The following is a 21,043-nucleotide window of genomic DNA, read 5'->3' as shown; positions in this document are numbered from 1 at the left end:
TATGTATCTATTACAGGAAACAGACCAAAAACCTTATGATTCTTATAAAGGGGTAACACAAGACCCCAAAAGAGTCTCCGTGCTGAAGGGGTTAATGCCCCCTTTGCCCAGTAATGGGGTCTCCACATACCTCCACCTGCAGAGCCGCCACCACATATATGGCTGCTCTGTGCGTACAGGAGCTGTGATGAGGTCACAGGAGGGGAGGAGTCAGGGGTCACATGATCAGGGGCCTCAGTGGATGCAGGACTCTGCTGTGCTGGTTGTCATGGTGCTGGATGAGCTGAAGTTTATGTGTGGGGTCAGGAGGGGTTTACAGTGTGGATGTAGCAGAGCCGCGTGTGTACGAGGTGTACGGAGCAGAGCCGCGTGTGTACGAGGTGTACGGAGCGGAGCCGCGTGTGTACGAGGTGTACGGAGCGGAGCCGCGTGTGTACGAGGTGTACGGAGCGGAGCCGCGTGTGTATGACGCGCCCCTGGGCCTGTGTCGCGCTGCGTTGCGCACGCGGGAGCTTACCCGGAGCCGGATCTCTTGAGGGTTGTAGTCTCGTGGCGGTGATCCGGTCCGTGCCCAGGGAGTCAGACTAAGTGGCGCTGTAATAGCGGTAGATGTTGGACGACTACGCCACCCGTTGAGTACAGCTAAGGAGCTGCTGCTGCAGGGCAGACCGCTGAGGCCGGTGGTAGGATTGTGCAGCGTGATAGTATAACCCCCAACGGGAGGGGTATGGCCTCAGGGCAGCCGACGTGGATGATGGGGGTAGCAGGAACCACTCAGAGACGGTACGGTGTAGTTCAGGGTCTTTACTGGTGACAAAGATAGACCCTCCCGGAGTACTGGCTAGCGATCGGGGCCTGGTCAGTCCTTGAGCAGATGGGATCTCCCCTGGCCAGGTGGAGTTGTAGGCCTCCCAAACTAACTGTACTCTTCTGGCTACCTTGCTAGAGGCGGGTATAAGTAGCCCACGTCCCTGAGTGTACCGTGTGGTGCTCACCCGTATGGCCGGTGACTCGGGGCCTTCTAGTAGCTTCCGCTCCACGACGGCGGTGCTGTTCCCATGCGTGTGACCGTGCCTTCGGGTTTCTTGGCCAGAGGACCTGAAATCCCCTGCCTGACGGATTCTGCTGCTGGGTAGGAGTTAGTCCCCACAGCCTCGGACTCCGGGTCCGGTAAGAAATCTTCTCAGTCAGGGCGAGCTCTGCAGCTGCCAGCCCCTGACTCCTTGTAACACTGCTCCCACAGAGCTCCTGTTGTTTCTTCCCATAGCTGCTTCTCTTCTCTGTCTCTACTTCTGGCATGGCCCAGGAGCTGGGCCCAGCCGGAGCCACAGCTCCCTGTCAGCCCTCCTGGCCGAACTCTCCCCCCCGAACCCTCTAACCCTGCCTCAGCCCCAGGTTTATATAGGGGAAGTCCTTCCCCTCCCAGGACTGGGCAGGAGGTGTGGCATGCATAGGATTCCTGACCAAGAGACCTCCCACCTGCTCTCAGACATAACATTGCATTACTGTGGAAACCAGACCCCTGGGGTGCCACATGTACGAGGTGTACGGAGCAGAGCCGCCTGTGTACGAGGTGTACGGAGCGGAGCCGCGCGTGTACGAGGTGTACGGAGCGGAGCCGCGTGTGTACGGAGCAGAGCCGCGTGTGTACGGAGCGGAGCCTCGTGTGTACGAGGTGTACGGAGTGGAGCCTCGTGTGTACTAGGTGTACGGAGCGGAGCCGCGTGTGTACTAGGTGTACGGAGCGGAGCCGCGTGTATACGAGGTGTACGGAGCGGAGCCGCGTGTGTACGAGGTGTACGGAGCAGAGCCGCGTGTGTACGAGGTGTATGGAGCAGAGCCGTGTGTGTACGAGGTGTACGGAGCAGAGCCGCGTGTGTACGAGGTGTACGGAGCGGAGCCGCGTGTGTACGTGGTGTATGGAGCGGAGCCGCGTGTGTACGAGGCGTACGGAGCAGAGCCGCGCGTGTACGAGGCGTACGGAGCGGAGCCGCGTGTGTACGAGGCGTACGGAGCGGAGCCGCGTGTGTACGAGGTGTACGGAGCGGAGCTGTGCATACGAGGTGTACGAAGCAGAGCCGCGTGTGTACGAGGTGTACGGAGCAGAGCCGCGTGTGTACGGAGCGGAGCCTCGTGTGTACGAGGTGTACGGAGCGGAGCCGCGTGTGTACGAGGTGTACGGAGCGGAGCCGCGTGTGTACGGAGCGGAGCCTCGTGTGTACGAGGTGTACGGAGCGGAGCCTCGTGTGTACTAGGTGTACGGAGCGGAGCCGCGTGTGTACTAGGTGTACGGAGCGGAGCCGCATGTATACGAGGTGTACGGAGCGGAGCCGCGTGTGTATGAGGTGTACGGAGTGGGGCCGCGTGTGTACGAGGTGTACGGAGCGGAGTCGTGTGTATGAGGTGTACGGAGCGGAGCCGCGCGTGCACGAGGCGTGCGGAGCGGAGCCGCGCGTGTACGAGGCGTGCGGAGCGGAGCCGCGCGTGTACGAGGCGTGCGGAGCGGAGCCGCGCGTGTACGAGGCGTGCGGAGCGGAGCCGCGTGTGTACGAGGTGTACGGAGCGGAGCCACGCGTGTACGAGTTGTACGGAGCGGAGACGCGCGTGTACGAGGTGTACGGAGCGGAGCCGCGCGTGTACGAGGTGTACGGAGCGGAGCCGCGCGCGTACGAGGTGTACGGAGCGGAGCCATGCGTGTACGAGGTGTACGGAGCGGAGCCGCGCGTGTACGAGGTGTACGGAGCGGAGCCGCGCGTGTACGAGGTGTACGGAGCGGAGCCGCGTGTGTACGAGGTGTACGGAGCGGAGTCGTGTGTATGAGGTGTACGGAGCGGAGCCGCGCGTGCACGAGGCGTGCGGAGCGGAGCCGCGCGTGTACGAGGCGTGCGGAGCGGAGCCGCGCGTGTACGAGGCGTGCGGAGCCGCGCGTGTACGAGGCGTACGGAGCGGAGCCGTGTATACGAGGCGTGCGGAGCGGAGCCGCGCGTGTACGAGGCGTGCGGAGCGGAGCCGCGCGTGTACGAGGCGTGCGGAGCGGAGCCGCGCGTGTACGAGGCGTGCGGAGCGGAGCCGCGCGTGTACGAGGCGTGCGGAGCCGCGCGTGTACGAGGCGTACGGAGCGGAGCCGCGCGTGTACGAGGCGTGCGAAGGGGAGCCACGCGTGTACGAGGCGTGCGGAGCAGAGCCTCCTATGTACGAGGTGTATGGAGCTGAGCCGCGTGTGTACGAGGTGTACGGAGCGGAGCCGCGTGTGTACGGAGCGGAGCCTCGTGTGTACGAGGTGTACGGAGCGGAGCCTCGTGTGTACTAGGTGTACGGAGCGGAGCCGCGTGTGTACTAGGTGTACGGAGCGGAGCCGCGTGTATACGAGGTGTACGGAGCGGAGCCGCGTGTGTACGAGGTGTACGGAGCGGAGCCGCGTGTGTACGAGGTGTACGGAGCGGAGCCGCGTGTGTACGAGGTGTACGGAGCGGAGCCACGCGTGTACGAGTTGTACGGAGCGGAGACGCGCGTGTACGAGGTGTACGGAGCGGAGCCGCGCGTGTACGAGGTGTACGGAGCGGAGCCGCGTGTGTACGAGGTGTATGGAGCGGAGCCGCGCGTGTACGAGGTGTACGGAGCGGAGCCGCGCGTGTACGAGGTGTACGGAGCGGAGCCTTGCGTGTACGAGGTGTACGGAGCGGAGCCGCGCGTGTACAAGGTGTACGGAGCGGATCCGCGCGTGTACGAGGTGTACGGAGCGGAGCCGCGCGTGTACGAGGTGTACGGAGCGGAGCCGCGTGTGTACGAGGTGTACGGAGCGGAGCCGTGTGTATGAGGTGTACGGAGCGGAGCCGCGCGTGCACGAGGCGTGCGGAGCGGAGCCGCGCGTGTATGAGGCGTGCGGAGCGGAGCCGCGCGTGTACGAGGCGTGCGGAGCGGAGCCGCGCATGTACGAGGTGTACAGAGAGGAGCCGTGTGTACGAGGCGTGCGGAACGGAGCCGCGCGTGTACGAGGCGTGCGGAGCGGAGCCGCGCGTGTACGAGGCGTACGGAGCGGAGCCGCGCGTGTACGAGGCGTGCGGAGCCGCGCGTGTACGAGGCGTGCGGAGCCGCGCGTGTACGAGGCGTGCGGAGCCGCGCGTGTACGAGGCGTACGGAGCGGAGTTGCGCGTGTACGAGGCGTGCGGAGCAGAGCCTCGTATGTACGAGGTGTACGGAGCTGAGCCGCGTGTGTACGAGGTGTACGGAGCGGAGCCGCGTGTGTACGGAGCGGAGCCTCGTGTGTACGAGGTGTACGGAGCGGAGCCTCGTGTGTACTAGGTGTACGGAGCGGAGCCGCGTGTGTACTAGGTGTACGGAGCGGAGCCGCGTGTATACGAGGTGTACGGAGCGGAGCCGCGTGTGTACGAGGTGTACGGAGCGGAGCCACGTGTGTACGAGGTGTACGGAGCGGAGCCGCGTGTGTACGAGATGTACGGAGCGGAGCCACGCGTGTACGAGTTGTACGGAGCAGAGACGCGCGTGTACGAGGTGTACGGAGCGGAGCCGCGCGTGTACGAGGTGTACGGAGCGGAGCTGCGCGTGTACGAGGTGTACGGAGCGGAGCCGCGCGTGTACGAGGTGTACGGAGCGGAGCGGCGCGTGTACGAGGTGTACGGAGCGGAGCCTTGCGTGTACGAGGTGTACGGAGCGGAGCCGCGCGTGTACGAGGTGTACGGAGCGGATCCGCGCGTGTACGAGGTGTACGGAGCGGAGCCGCGCGTGTACGAGGTGTACGGAGCGGAGCCGCGTGTGTACGAGGTGTACGGAGCGGAACCGTGTGTATGAGGTGTACGGAGCGGAGCCGCGCGTGTACGAGGCGTGCGGAGCGGAGCCGCGCGTGTACGAGGCGTGCGGAGCGGAGCCGCGTGTGTACGAGGCGTGCGGAGCCGCGCGTGTACGAGGTGTACGGAGCGGAGCCGCGCGTGTACGAGGCGTGCGGAGCGGAGCAGCGCGTGTACGTGGCGTGCGGAGCTGAGCCGCGCGTGCACGAGGCGTGCGGAGCCGCGCGTGCACGAGGCGTACGGAGCGGAGCCGCGCGTGTACGAGGCGTGCGGAGCAGAGCCGCGAGTGTACGAGGCGTGCGGAGGGGATCCGCACGTGTACGAGGCGTACGAAGCAGAGTCGCGCGTGTACGAGGGGTACGGAGCGGAGCCGCGTGTACGAGGGGTACGGAGCGAAGCCGCGCGTGTATGAGGTGTACGGAGCGGAGCCGCGCGTGTACGAGGCGTGCAGAGCAGAGCCGCGCGTGTACGAGGCGTGCGGAGGGGAGCCGCGCGTGTACGAGGCGTACGAAGCAGAGCCGCGCGTGTACGAGGGGTACGGAGCGGAGCCGCGTGTACGAGGGGTGCGGAGCGAAGCCGCGCGTGTATGAGGTGTACGGAGCGGAGCCGCACGTGTATGAGGTGTACAGAGCAGAGCGGAGCCGCGCCTGTACGAGGTGTACGGAGCGGCGCGTGTACGAGGTGTACGGAGCTGAGCCGCGCGTGTACGAGGAGTACGGAACTTTGGCCATGCCCCTGGCCACACCCCAATCCATGCCCATTTACCTTGACTTAATCCTCTGGGAGGAGGTGTTGTCAGAGGGGCGCTGGTAATGAGGGGCATTCAGCAGACGCAGGGTGCAGACCCAAATCCAGGACTGTCCACTGTATCTGGGACCATTGGGACTAGAGATGAGCGGATGCATTCACGGGTCTCTGGTCCAGCGTTCAGATCAGTGGTATCTGGCGACTGGACAGGAGGCTGTGAATTTCTAATATTCCGCTGTCCCTGGCGGTTTTTGATCACCAGGGCAACACAACATCATCTGTGCGTCCTGCTCATCTCTAGTTGGGATCTGAGGATTATTTTTTGTTCCTTGATTCACAGTCTGAGGCGCCAGAACTTTCTCATCTTTATGTAGCTTCACTATTATACGACATCTTGCTTATTTGTGTCTGTAAGGCCATGTTCACATGTCCCAATCCTGGTATGCATGGCCCCCTCATCCTCAATCTTGGTATGCATGGCCCCCTCATCCTCAATCCTGGTATGCATGGCCCCCTCATCCCCAATCCTGGTATGCATGGTCCCCTCATCCCAATCCTGGTATGCATGGACCCCTCATCCCCATCCTGGTATGCATGGCCACCTCATCCCCAATCCTGGTATTCATGGCCCCCTCATTTCCAATCCTGGTATGCATGGCCCCCTCATCTCCAATCCTGGTATGTATGGCCCCCTCATTTCCAATTCTGGTATGCATGGCCCCCTCATTTCCAATCCTGGTATGCATGGCCCCCTCATCCCCAATCCTGGTATGCATGGCCCCCCCATCCCCAATCATGGTATGCATGGTCTAAACGTACAAAAAACTCTATTGAAATAGAGGTAACTAGAATATGTGTAAACATGAAAAAACCTCTAAAAAATAATTTTTATTCTGATTCCTTTTAAAACACACCAAAAAACCCCTGTGATATGCAAGTAAGAAGGTTCATGATTATATCAAGATCCGTCTAAAAATCCCTTAGGGACTACTTAGCATTGAGTCAAAAATAGAAATAGATAATCACACATGGGTCAGTGAAGTCTTAAACATGATAAACATTCATTTACAATATAGACTTAAAACTGCCCTATCTTAGAAAGCCTCAACTGATACTGCCTGTCATGGAGCTTGGCACCCTAGTATACGAATCTGGCGCCCCCATTCAACGGCGGCTGTCCCTCACTTTCTCTGCTAGACCCTGATAATGTGAGTTATAAACAGGTAATGAGTGACTGCCTATTCTAATACATTTTTTATACTATGCTTATAGATTACAAATAGAGAATGCAGCATAATGTCAAACTTATCTCATATTCCGGAAATCACCCCAACGCGTTTCCCCTTCCTGTAGGTTCATCAGGAGGCCAAATGTACAGAACTCCAGAAAAGCATGAGTGAAGATGTCGCTCAATGAAGGATATGGCAGGCTATGCTAGTATGTGCCACGGCTGTATTTAAATATCGTGCTCAATCATAGCCCCGTAAATCTCGTACGCCTACTTCTGATACCATCCTCCCCATCCTGTATTGTCTCCTGTCTGCAGATTGAGACTGCGCATGCCCAGTACCCAGGATGCTAGAGGTTGCGTCGTCAACGAGCAGGACGCATCGCTTTCTAGACCGGAAATGACGTTTGCGTTCCACGATGACCCGCAAAGGGGGTCGACTTCTTACTTGCATATCACAGGGGTTTTTTGGTGTGTTTTAAAAGGAATCAGAATAAAAATTATTTTTTTTGAGTTTTTTTCATGTTTACACATGGTATGCATGGTCCCCTCATCCCCAATCCTGGTATACATGTCTCCCCCGTCACTGCACACATAAAAAAAATAAACACTCATACTCAGATTCCTTCCCTCTGTTCTAGCGCTGCGCCCTGTTCTGCCAGCAGCAGCTCACATCAGCATCTGAGCAGCGCATGACATCACTGCCATGTGCCCTAAGACGCTGGTGTGAGCTGCGGGGATATTCACTCTTCTCCATGCCGGGACTATGGGCATGGAGAGGAGTGAATATTCATTCTCCTTATTAGCGCACACTTTTAGCAGCGGTTGCAGCTCCTGCTACGGTTCAGTGATTTTCTATGCCTACTACTAAAGAGAATGAATATTCACTCTTCTCCACGCCCATGGTAAGGTAATGATAACAGGAACTGAACTAGTATGTACTAAAATGCTGCCTGCAAAAGAGGAGACAATCCATCGTGTCTGCTCCTCAGGGTCCCCCCCAGCAGCAGCCACAGCCTGTGTGCTCCGTTTTGTGGCTGCTCTCTGAGTCCCTGTGTATGCCTGCTTCTTCAATGCTGTGGGGTTGCTGCAGGCACACAGAGACTGAGAAATCAGACACAATGGAGCTACTGAAGATGATTGCAGTTTTGCTGCTGAAATTATTACCTTAGACTAGTCCAGGAGAATGCCGGAATCAGGATATGCGGTGTGCTCACTCTCTCACTCTCTGAACCACCGGTAGAAGAGGAGATGGAAGGGGTGTAGTCTGATACATGGGGGGGGGGGGGAGTGCGTGTCGGGATATTGTCTGCTTCTCACTGCGTGGAAGAAGTAAGGTCCTGACTGGGATGACTGCATGACAGAGTCTTAAAATTAGGACGGTCCCACAATATGCGGGACAGTTGGGAGCTAAAGCGCTGGGTTTCCTCCTTTGTGAGGCTTTGCCGCCTTTACTGCGGTGACTTCAGTTGTTGCTTGTTTGTGGGTCTTTCTCCCTTAAGTTTTGTGATCAGTCTGTGAAATGCAGATCGATGGGGTTGAGATCTGGTGACTGATGCGGCCATTGCAGAATATTCCATTTCTTACAGTAAAAAACTCCTGGGTTCCTTTCACACTATGTTTTGTGTCATTGTCCATCTGTATTGTGACGCGCCGATCATGTGACTGCCATTCATATAACCTTTTCCGCCCAGCCACATGACCATGATTATAATGATGTGATTGTACATCACTTCCCATTCTGCCCCCACATTACTCATTATCATGTGATTTCTTTTAAGTGGCGAATACATCAACACTTTCAGTATTGGTGCATCAGCGGTGAGATAACTGCTTCCGCTCATGTGTTGGTCGCGTTACTGGTCACATGACCACGGCATCATTGGTCTTGCGTGTTAGCGGTGGGATGATCTCTTCTAGCCATGTGTTGGTCACATTACTGACCACATGGCTATCACATCATCTATCTTGTGCTTACCAGTATGGTGACTCCTATGGGAATACAGGTGTCTCCTGCACCTTGTTTTCAGTGGGTGGGCCATCTGAGGATAGCGTCTGAAGCCACTACCGCTTCTTCGATGATGTCCCATTCATTTTGTATGCACAGGAATCCACCTGTGTTACAACTGTTTTGATTGGCTTCTACATGTGTAAATAGCCTGGTTGTTCAGTCCACCATCACCCATTGACAAAGCTCGGTGCGAAAAGCATGTTTTTTCCCTTTGATCGGTGTGGTTACTTTATGCCACTAGGCATTTCTTATACTTAAGTAAATATATACAGTTGAGACCAGAAGTTTACATACACTGTATAAAAATACATGTTTATCTCAATATCTGACATGAATTTAGAATAAACCTTTCCCGTTTTAGGTCAATTAGGATTACCATATTTTTTAATATTTGCCAAATGCCAGAATAATGAGAGAGAGAGAGAATGTTTTAAGGCATTTTTATTACTTACTGCAAAGTCAAAAGTTTACATACACTAAGATTACTATGCCTTTAAACAATTCTGGACTGCCTATATGATGATGTCATGTGTTTGAAAGCTTCTGAGACACACCTGTGGATGTATTTTAATGCACACCTGAAACATACTGCTTATTTGTGCAGTATCATGGTCAAGTCTAAAGAAATTAGCCAAGATACCAGAAAGAGAATTGTGGACTTGCACTTGTCTGGCACATCCTTGGGTACAATTTCAAGATACCTGAAGGTGCCTCGTTCATCTGTACAAACAATTATACACAAGAACAAACAAGATGGGAATGTCCAGCCATCATACCGCTCAGAAAGGAGACGGGTTCTGTGTCCCAGAGATGAACGTGCTTTGGTCCGACATGTACATATCAACCCAAGGACCAAAGCAAAAGACCTTGTGAAGATGATGGCGGATGCTGGTAAGATTGTGTCAATATTCACAGTGAAACGAGTACTATATCAACATATATATGCCAGGAAGATGCCATTACTCCAAAAGAAACATAAAAAAGCCAGATTAATGTTTGCAAATGCACACAGGAAAAAGGACCTTAATTTTTGGAGACGTCCTGTGGTCTGATGAAACTAAAATTCAACTTTTTGGGCATAATGACTATTGTTACATTGGGAGGAAAAAGGGAGAAGCTTGGAAGCCTAAGAACACTATCCCAACTGTGAAACATAGGGGGGCAGCATCATGTTGTGGGGTTTTGATGAAGGAGGGACTGGTACACTTCACAAAATAGATGGCATCATTAGCAAAGAAGATTATGTGGAAATACTGAAGCAACATCTCAAGACATAAGTCAGGAAGTTAAAACTTGGGCGGAAATGGGTCTTCCAAATGGACAATAACCCGAAGCATATTGCCAAAATGGTAACAAAGTGGCTTAAGGATAACAAAGTCAATGTTTTGGAGTGGCCATCACAAAGCCCTGATCTCCATCCTATTGAAAATTTATGGGCAAAGCTGAAAAGGCAGGTGGCATCAAGGCGACCTACAAACCTGGATTAGTTACACCAGTTTTGTTAGGAGGAATGGGCCCAAATTCCGACCAACTATTGTGAGAAGCTTGTGGAAGGAGATCCCAAACGATTGACCCATGTCATTCAGTTTAAGGTCTATGGTACCAAATACTAATGAAATGTATGTAAACTTTTGACTTTGCAGTAAGTAATAAAAATGCCTTAAAAACATTCTCTATCATTATTCTGGCATTTGGCAAATATAAAAAATGATGGTAATTCTAATTGACCTAAAAAGGGAAAGATTTATTATGATTTCATGTCAGATATTGAGAAAAACATGTAGATGTGTCTTTTTATATAGTGTATGTAAACTTCTGATTTCAACTGTATGTAAACTTCTGATTTCAACTGTATATATTGTATCATGTGCCCCCAAAAATCTGCACTTTATTCCTCGTTGGTTTTGAGTTAGTTACTCAAAGCTATACCCCTGATGTCAATACAATGAAGTTTTTTATTCTAATGCCCCAGTCCCACTATCAGTATTCAGTCAGTATTTTTTCTCAGGAATGGGGGATAAATGCAGAATTGGTGACTCGTTTCTATTATACCTTTTCTCTGATTGTTCCTCACCTGCTTTTGGCTCCCACTCCTGAGAAAAAATACTGACCAAATACTGATAGTGGGACCGTGGCCTAAGATCACTAGTGTTTCTAGTTAGGTAAAGATGAGGTTGCTTTATTATTTAACTTTTGTTGCAGGGGACATTGGCTTCATCTGGAATGGGCGTTATGGTAAGTAGGGTTTAATTTAGAACAATAAAAGGTCTCTGTGTTTATTTCAAATAAAATATTTTATTCATGGTGTTGTAGTTATTTCACATATCACTTTCACCACGGTGTTATTAATGGGGGCGTCTTATAGACGCCTCTCCATTACTAACCGGGCTTGATGTCAGCTGGCCTTATAAGCTGACATCAACCCCAACCCTATAACCCCACTGCCACCACTACAGGGCAGTGGGAAGAGCCAGAATTGATGCATCCTATTGATGCGCCACTTCTGGGGGGGCTGAGGGCTGCTGTCTCTAGCCTCGGAGGGGACCACTATTCATGGCCCCTTCCTAGGCCAAATATAGTCCCCAACTGTCTGCATAGCCTTTGCTAGCTGTTAAATAGGGGGACCCAACGTCAATTTTTTTGGGGGGTCCCCCATTTTAATAGCCTGTAAAGGCTAAGTATTCAGCTGGGGGGCTGATATTAGTAGCCTGGGAAGCTCCGTGGGTATTACACTTTTCCCTGGCTTCAAAAATCTACCCAAGCTGTCTGCTTAACCTCTGCTAGACTATAAAATTACGGGGGACCCCACACCAATTTTTTTTTAATAAATCCTTTAATTTAACAATAAATGACAAGTACAGTAACCAACACAGTCACTGTACTAATTATATACATGACTGACACCTTTCTATCTATTCTATGTGTATAGCTATTCTTTCTATTCTAAATTGTTGGGCACCGATGTATTGTAACTGTATGCGGCTGATTAATTGCCAGCTTTTAAAGAGACGGGTGCGTGAAAATTGGATGCCACTCGCATGGTCCGAGTGCTGTGCGTACGTTTTTTTTCACGCACTCATTGACTTGCATTGGCGAGTCTCGTCTGAGATACGCGGCAAATCGCAGCATGCTGTGAATCAGCCCGATTTCAGCTCAGAAAAAAAATTGCAGATGAGATGTCATTCATTCATTAACATTGGTCCGAGTGCAATTCAATTTTTTATTGCTCTTTCCCAACTAAAGCAGAGAGGGAAAGCGCACGGTGGATCTGGGCTGTGATGTGCGGTGAAACCCCGACCACAGCCCATCACTCAAGGAGGAGTGCGTCACTTGCTCACGCCTGACTGCAGCCGGAACTTGACGTGACATCAGCGGATACCGGAGCCGGCTGCAGCCGGGGTCACGTGATGGCTGGTGAGCGGCTAGCAATAGCGCCGCTCACAGGCAATAAAGAACAAGCAAGGTATTTACAAAAAAACTTGTTGGCACAATTTAAATCCATGGGGGCATTGTTAATAGTAGTGGACAACCTCTTTAAGGATTGGAGGGAGGTCGAAATGTATCTTTTGGTAGATAGTGATTGGGCGAAAAGAGTTGCTAACCGCAGATGTAGGAAGGCTGCTGTCTTTAGGGTGGGGGATTTTGTGTGGTTGTTCTCAAAAAATCTGTGCTTAAAGATCACATATAGAAAGTTTGCACCTAAAATTGTAGGTCCTTATAAAATTATTACAATTTTAAATTCTGTGACAGTTAAGTTGCAACTTCCTATTGCCTGGAAAACCAATAATTCTTTCGATTCTTCTCTTTTAAAAAAATTTGAGGGGACCTCAAGACATAATTGAGGTGGATTTGGAAGGGTATTGGGAGTATGAAGTAAGGCGAATTCTTGGTTCCAGGTGGGTCAGGTCTGCATTATCTCGTCAAGTGGAAAGATTATGGTCCTTAAGATTATTCCTAAGTTAATTTGGGGTGTTATAGATAAATATACAGTTATATGAAAAAGTTTGGGCACCCCTATTAATCTTAAGCTTAATGTTTTATAAAAATTGGTGTTTTTGCAACAGCTATTTCAGTTTGATATATGTAATAACTGTTGGACACAGTAATGTTTCTGCCTTGAAATGAGGTTTATTGTACTAACAGAAAATGTGCAATCTGCATTCAAACAAATTTGATAGGTGCATAAGTATGGGCACCCTTATTTTCTTGTTTTAAATACTCCTACCTACTTTTTACTGACGTACTAAAGCACTTTTTTTGGTTTTGTAACCTCATTTAGCTTTGAACTTCATAGCCAGGTGTATGCAATCATGAGAAAAGCTACTTAAAGTGGCCACTTGCAAGTTGTTCTCATGTTTGAATCTCCTCTGAAGAGTGGCATCATGGGCTCCTCAAAACAACTGTCAACAACTATGTTGTCATCATTTTTTTTTTCTTTACTTTTGAAAAAACCCCAACCCTAGCCCCAACCCTAACCCTAGCCCATCCTAACCCTAGCACAACCGTAACCCTAGAGTTTATTTTTTTACACCATTCCTCGTGCGGTATAAGTGATTAGACGACTTTATTCTTCGGGTCGGTGCGATTACAGCAATATCAGATTCATAGCGGGTTTTTATGACTGACAGCTGTCACACACTAAAAGACACTTTTTTTGCAAAGACTAGTGTTGGCATCACCATATTTTGAGAGCTATAATTTTTCCATATTTTGGCCGACAGTCATGTGATGGCTTTTTTTTTGCGGGACTAGTTGACGTTTTTATTGGTACCATTTTCGGGCACATGACATTTTTTGATCGCTTTCTATTCTGATTTTTGGGAGGCAAAATAAAAAAAAACAACAATTCAGGAATTGTTTTTTTGCTTTTTTTTTATGCCGTTCTGCATGTGGTAAAATTGATAATGCAGCGTTATTCTTCGGGTCAGTGCATTTACAGCGGTATCGCATTTATATAGTTTTTTATGTTTTGGCGCTTTTACACAAAAACAATTTTATAGAAAAAATTATTTTTTTGCATCGCTTTATTCTGAGAGCTATAACTTTTTTATTTTTCGGCTGATGGAGCTGGATTGTGGCTTGTTTTTTGCGGGACAAGATGACGTTTTTAGCGGTACCATTTTTATTTACATTCGTCTTTTTGATCGCGTGTTATTCCATTTTTTGTTTGGCGGTATGATGATAAAGCATTGTTTTTTTGCTTCGTTTTTTTTTTTTTTTACCGTGTTCACTAAAGGGGTTAACTAGTGGGACAGTTTTATAGGTCAGGTCATTCCGGACGCGGCGATACCAAATATGTGTACTTTTATTGGTTTATTTTTTTTTTCATAATAAATAAATATTATGGGTTCAATATATTTTTAGGGGATTATTTTTTTTATATTTTTACAATTTTTTTTTATTTTTTACTTTTCTACCTTTTTTTTTACTTTTACACATTGTCCCACTATGGGACTTTCACTTTTTGCAGCCTGATCGGCTGCATGGCATAGAGAACAGCAGCTCCCTTTGTCATGCAGCCTGTCAGCGCTGCACACAGGGGAGACATTACTTTGGTCGCGCACTGCGCATGACCAAAGTAACGTCCTGCCTCCTGGTGACCCGGATGTTGTCATGACGACATCGGGTTGTCATGGCAACATCCGGAAGTCGCCACAGACATCGCTGGACGCCGGCAGGAGAGGTGAGTGTAACGATCACCTCCCCCCTTGCCACCAGCATTGCGGGGGTTAATGTGCCGGGAGCGGTGCAGGACCACTCCCAGCACCGGGAGTCAGCTGTGACAATCAGCTGACACCCGGCGGCGAATGCCCCGCACCGCTTGTGTGCGGGCGGGATCGCTTCGCGCGTGATAATACGTAGCTGGCCCAATAGGCCCAGGGCACAGCTACGTACTATTACTGACATGGTCGGAAAGGGGTTAAGAATTGCAGACAATACAAAATGCCCTCCTCCTGTTCGTACCACATTGTACCAATAACCTCATAATGATCAAACATCCACATACTATGTGGAACATGGAATTATTGAAAATCCCTAATGATTATTGACTAACATATTAATCTGATAATAAGAGCTTGCTAATGATCTTTATTTCTTTTAGGGAAATTACAGAATAACAAAAGATAAGTGACTATTCTGATTGACCTTTGAACCTTAAGTGCAAGACGGACTTAATTGATTTAATTGAGAGTCAGCTTGACTTAATTGTTTACATATTAAAATGACTCATTAGCGACAGATGTCAGCCATAATTATGAGATAAGGCAATGAGGTAATGTGTGGAAAGGTTCCTGATTTTTCCTATAAAAAGCCTATTTGAGACACTGCTCAGTGTTCATTTGTGATTTCTCCGACCGTATAGATCCTATATACAATTTGGCGGCAGACAGCTAAGACGAGAACACACACATTTTGTGTGCCCCTAACGGGGATCTTCATGGGATCAGATAGACAGATTATTGGGTGGGGCTGGGGAAAACCCAGCAGTCATGGTACACATTGGTACCAATGACAAAGTTAGAGGGAGGTGAAAGGTCTTTAAAAATGATTACAGGGAATTAGGAGAGAAGCTGAAGTACAGGTGGTGTTTTCAGAAATACTGCTGATTCCACTACGTCACTAGAAAGTCAGCAGGAACTTAAGAAGATAACTGTCAGGAAGAAAGGGTTTAGGTTCATGGAGAACTGCGCTGACTTCTCTGTCGGCTACAGGCTCTACAATAGGGACAGGCTGCACCTCAATGGGAAGAATGCAGATGTGCTGGGGAAAAAAATGGTCAGATGGATGGAGGAGCTTTCAAACTAGAATCTGGGGGAGAGAGGTTAGCCGTGCAAATAAGGAGGTAGAATAGACAGAGAGTGAGACATTCAAGGAAAGTAAGGAGGAAAGTAACAGTAATAAATGTGCTAATAGTATTAAATGTCTGCAGGCAAATGAAAGAAGTCTTGAAAACAAAATGAATGAATCAGAGACTCTTAGGTCAGCCACAGATTACAGAAACCTGGTTGGATGAAAGCCATGACTTGGAGTCAAACATAGAGGGTTACACTACATTCAAACGGATAGGAAAGAAAAATAGGTAGACGGGTGTGTATTTTCGTTAAAACCAACTTAAGACCTCAAGCTCAATGACGACATGGGGGGCAGCTTCGACAATGTACAGCACACATGCCCAACTCTTGGTGATTATATTTGACCCACGACACCAGAACCACCACACCTATGTGGGGCTATTATTGTGAATGGAGGACTTTGTGGGGCCCATTATTCTGTATGGAGGACTATGTGGGGCCCATTATACTGTATACTGGTTGGTCCACAACTTTATCCAAGTTTTTCATTTCGGCCCTCTGCATGTTTTGACCTTTACATCTCTGATGTAAAATCAGTATGGGTAATGTACATGGAATGGCAATAATGGAAAGCTGCTAACTGGACTTTGCTAGAAGCCTCCTAATATAGCTGAACACGTAGAGGATGATATGCTGCAACAAATTAAAAAAGCAACAAAAACAAGTCATGGTCAAAAGTGTTGGCTCTCTTGAAATTGTTCCAGAAAATGAAAATTATTGCAATTACATGTTTTATTATACACGTTTATTTCCTTAGCGTGTATTGAAACAGCACAAGAAAACAGAGAAAAAAAAGGCAAATTGAACATAATTTCACACAAAACCACATAAAATAGGTCGGACAAAATTATTGACACCTTGCCAAAATTGTGGGTAAACAACTTTGTTTCAAGCATGTGAAGCTTGTTCAAACGCAATTGTGGCAAGTAACAGGTGTGGGCAATATGAAAATAACAACTAAAACCAGATAAAAAAGGGAGAAGTTGATTCAATCTTTGCATTGTGTGCATATGTGTGGCACACTAAGCATGGAGAAAACAGAAAAAGAAGAAGAGAAGTGTCTGAGGACTTGAGAACCAAAATTGTTGAAAAATATCAATAATTTCAAGGTTATAAGCCCATCTTTTGAGATCCGGATGTTCCTCTGTCCAATGTGCAACATAATCAATACATTTACAACACATACAGTCAAATATGGTGGAGCTTCAAAGAGGTTTTGGGGTTGTTTTGCTGCCTCTGGTCAGGTACCTTGACTGTGTGCAAGGAATCATGAAATCTGAAGATTAGCAAAGGATTTTGGGGAACAATGTAGTGCCTAGTGTCAGAAAGTTGGGTTTGCGTGCTAGGTCATGGGTCTTCCAGCATGACAATGACCCCAAACATACTTCAAGAAGCACCCAGAAAATGGATGGAAACAAAGTGCTGGACAGTTCTGATTAGCAATGAATCCGGATCTAAATCCCATTGAACACCTGTGGAGAGATCTTAAAATTGCTGTTTGGAGAAAAACATTAAAATTTGAGAGTCCTCAGTGGTTGATACAATCTTTTCAGTTAGCCATTAGTCAGTAAGCTTTCGAGACTACTCAGATCTCTTCAGCAGACATAGTATAACACAAAATCTGAAGAGTCACATATTTATACACAAGAGGGCACAGCAATAATGCAATAAATAAGACAAGTGACGTGAAGCAGAACTATCAGTTTCGGAAAGGGATAAGCAGTTGTGGCCGTAAATATGTGTGGACACAAGTAGATCTATTCTTTTTTTTCTTTTTTTGGGTGGCGATGAGAATTCATCCTTGTTTTAATTTTTTGCCCTGTCTTCCCTACATACAGACCCCCAGTTGGACATTTGCTACATATAATTAAGTACATTACATTAGTTGTGATGCAGCTGAAAGTAGCTGGGATCTTGTGGTCATGATGTGAGTTGGGAATCTTTATCTTGTCCGTGGTCATTATAAATGGACGGGTTTTACATATACAGTTGGTGAGAAAAAATTTTGTAAGCTTCACCACAAAGGTGAAACTATCCTCCCGGTCAGTTTGCTTTCCCTCCCAGTACCTTTTCATTCTAACAGTGATAGGTTTCTGGGAGATTATACTTGTTCCTTTTATTTTTGGTTCTCCTTAGCCTGCCTTCTTTGCCCTATATGAATGTGTTTTTGTTTCTCATTCAGAGATTTCGTATTTTACTTCATACTTTCCTTTTCCCTCGTTGAGAGTGTGTTGCAGCCTCCTCTCTAGTTCCTCAGGAGGTATGAGAAACTCCTCAACGGCTTATTAGTTAGTTAGGTGTGTGGTGGCATTTTTAGCTGTGCTGCTATGTTTTTTTTTTCTAGTTTCTACAGAGACTAGTTGGGTGTAGTTGCGGCATTCTCCCCTGTGTGGGATCTCTGGTGGCTATCAAGATGCGCTTTCTGGTTAAAACATTTCCCACATTTTGAACATGAAAAAGGCTTCTCCCCTGTGTGAGTTCTCTGGTGCTTATCAATATCCGATTTCTGGTTAAAACATTTCCCACATTCTGAACATGAAAAAGGCTTCGCCCCTGTGTGAGTTCTCTGATGTTTGATAAGACTTGATTTCTCTGTAAAACATTTCTCACATTCTGAACATGAAAAAGGCTTCTCCCCGGTGTGAGTTTTGTGATGTTTGGTAAGAGTTGATTTCTCTGTAAAACATTTCCCACATTCTGAACAGGAAAATGGCTTTTCTCCTGTGTGAGTTCTCTGATGGTTGATAAGAGTTGATTTCTCTGTAAAATATTTCCCACATTCTGAACAGGAAAATGGCTTCTCCCCTGTGTGAGTTCTCTGATGTTTATTAAGATATGATTTGTGTCCAAAACATTTTCCACAATCTGAACATGAAAATGGCTTCTCCTCTGTGTGGGTTCTCTGGTGCTTAAGAAAACTACATTTATGGTTAAAACATTTTCCACATTCTGAACATGGAAAAGGCTTCTCTCCTGTGTGAGTTCTCTGATGTTTGATAAGATTTGATTTCTTTGCAAAAGATTTCCCACATTCTGAACATGAAAATGGCTTCTCCTCTGTGTGAGTTCTCTGATGTACAATAAGATTTGATTTCTCTGAAAAACATTTCTCACATTCTGAACAGGAAAATGGCTTCTCTCCTGTGTGAGTTCTCTGATGGTTGATAAGAGTTGATTTCTCTGTAAAATATTTCCCACATTCTGAACAGGAAAATGGCTTCTCCCCTGTGTGAGTTCTCAGATGTATATTAAGATATGATTTCTGTACAAAACATTTCCCACAATCTGAACATGAAAAAGGCTTCTCCATTGTGTGGGTTCTTTGGTGCTTAAGAAAACTAGATTTCTGGTTAAAACATTTTCCACATTCTGAACATGGAAAAGGCTTCTCCCCCGTGTGAGTTCTCTGATGTATATTAAGATATGATTTCTGGTTAAAACATTTTCCACATTCTGAACATGGGAAAGGCTTCTCCCCTGTGTGAGTTCTCTGATGTATATTAAGATATGATTTCTGGTTAAAACATTTTCCACATTCTGAACAGGAAAATGGCTTCTCCCCTGTGTGAGTTCTCTGATGTGCGATAAGATTTGATTTCTCTGTAAAACATTTACCACATTCTGAACAGGAAAATGGCTTCTCTCCTGTGTGAGTTCTCTCATGTGCGATAAGATTTGATTTCTCTGTAAAACATTTACCACATTCTGAACAGGAAAATGGCTTCTCTCCTGTGTGAGTTCTCTGGTGCCTAACAAGACTTGTTTTCTGATTAAAACATCTCCCACACTTGGAGCAAGAAAATCTATTATTCGCTGTGTGAATTTTTTGAGGTTTAAGAAAAGACTTTTTGAGAGGAAAACTATTTCTATATTCTGAATGTGAAAATGGCTTCTTTGCATTAGGAGCAGTTTGTTTTTTAATGCTTATTTTGTGACTTTGATTTTCCTTAGTAGTTGGTAATGGATCAGAAGACAGGACCTGTTTCAAAGGATCAGATGACAGATCTTGGCTGTGAAGGGATGATTGTAAATCTGGAGAAATGTCATTCATTTGAATTGTATCCTGTTGGATCTGAAAATTATCTGATTTAAAAATTGAAGATGTCAGCTGTCCCTCTGATCTCCTGGTACAGACATCTGCCAAGAATAAAACCAATTATTATTTTTAATAAAAAATCCTTGAATTTTATATTTTTGAACATTTCTACATAAACTGTCCGTAAAAAAGGCAAGTTATATAAAAAAATTCACTTATTCACCAGGACAATGACTGTCTAATAGAAAACCTCATAGGATGGACCAGTAGAGCGTAGTGTTCAACTGTTTGTTCATTCTGCCTCCAAAATATGGAATAAAAAGCCACCAAACAATGTTATGTAGGCGAAAATAATACCAATAAAAACTTCTACTTATTTGACAAAAAACAAGTCCCCACTCAGATCCATCATCTGTCAATGGAAAAGCCTTAGTTACTTACCGGTAACGGGATTTTTCGGAGCCCATGACAGCACCACGAGAGAGAGGATCCGCCCATCAAGGACAGGAAACCTACAGGTTAAAAAGGGCAGCACCTCTCTCTCGCCTCAGTTTAGTTAACAGAGCATGAGAGGACCGCCAAGGTTAGTTACAATAAACACATCATTACATTAAGTACATTACTTTCACCAACTTCTCCCAAAGGTGCACAAAACAAAGGAAAGCCAACTCTACGGGAGTGCAAAACACCAGTGAAGGGAGGGAATATACGGGTGCTGTCATGGGCTCCGAAAAATCCCGTTACCGGTAAGTAACTAAGGCTTTATTCGTTCTCCCATGACAGCACCACGAGAGAATTACAGAGACGAAAGGAAATTAGGGAGGGACCACTGCTTGAAGCACCCTTCTCCCAAAGGTGAGATCGGCAGAGACACCCAGGTCCAATCTATAATGCTTATAAAAGGTAGAAGGAGAAGACCAAGTGGCAGCCTTACATATCTCTTCGATGGAAAGCCCTATTTTCTCCGCCCAGGAGGTTGCTATCGCTCTAGTGGAATGAGCTCTCAACCCCTCCGGAACCTCCTTATTCCATGAGGAGTAGGCGAGGGATATGGCCTCTCTAATCCATCTTGCAATCGTAGACTTTGAGGCCTTACAACCCTTTCTAGCCCCCTGATGGCATATAAATAGGGAATTATCCTTCCTAAAACTGCGTGAAATCTGTAGGTATTTGAGTACGCACCTCCTCACGTCGAAAGTGTGTAGCCTCTCCTCTTTTTGATTTTTTGGGGGAAAGCAAAAGGTTGGGAGAACTACCTCCTGAGTTCTATGGAACCGAGTGACTACTTTTGGAAGAAAGGCTGGGTCAGGTTTTAATACAATCCTATCATCCTGAGTAAATGGCGGACATATGGAAAGAGCC

General features: G+C 47.7%; 1 pseudogene; it reads right to left on the bottom strand.

Annotated features, from left to right (window-relative positions):
• The window catches only part of LOC141220425 (uncharacterized), a 41,702-nt pseudogene extending 21,752 nt beyond the window's left edge, over positions 1 to 19,950 (bottom strand).
• Positions 19,951 to 21,043: the final 1,093 nt, after the last annotated feature.

This window comes from Phyllobates terribilis, unplaced genomic scaffold, assembly GCF_046119375.1.
Source record: "Phyllobates terribilis strain yellow unplaced genomic scaffold, ASM4611937v1 Scaffold_292__1_contigs__length_2399606, whole genome shotgun sequence".
In the NCBI taxonomy this organism is placed as follows: domain Eukaryota; kingdom Metazoa; phylum Chordata; class Amphibia; order Anura; family Dendrobatidae; genus Phyllobates; species Phyllobates terribilis.
This window is presented reverse-complemented; position numbering and strand designations above follow the sequence as displayed.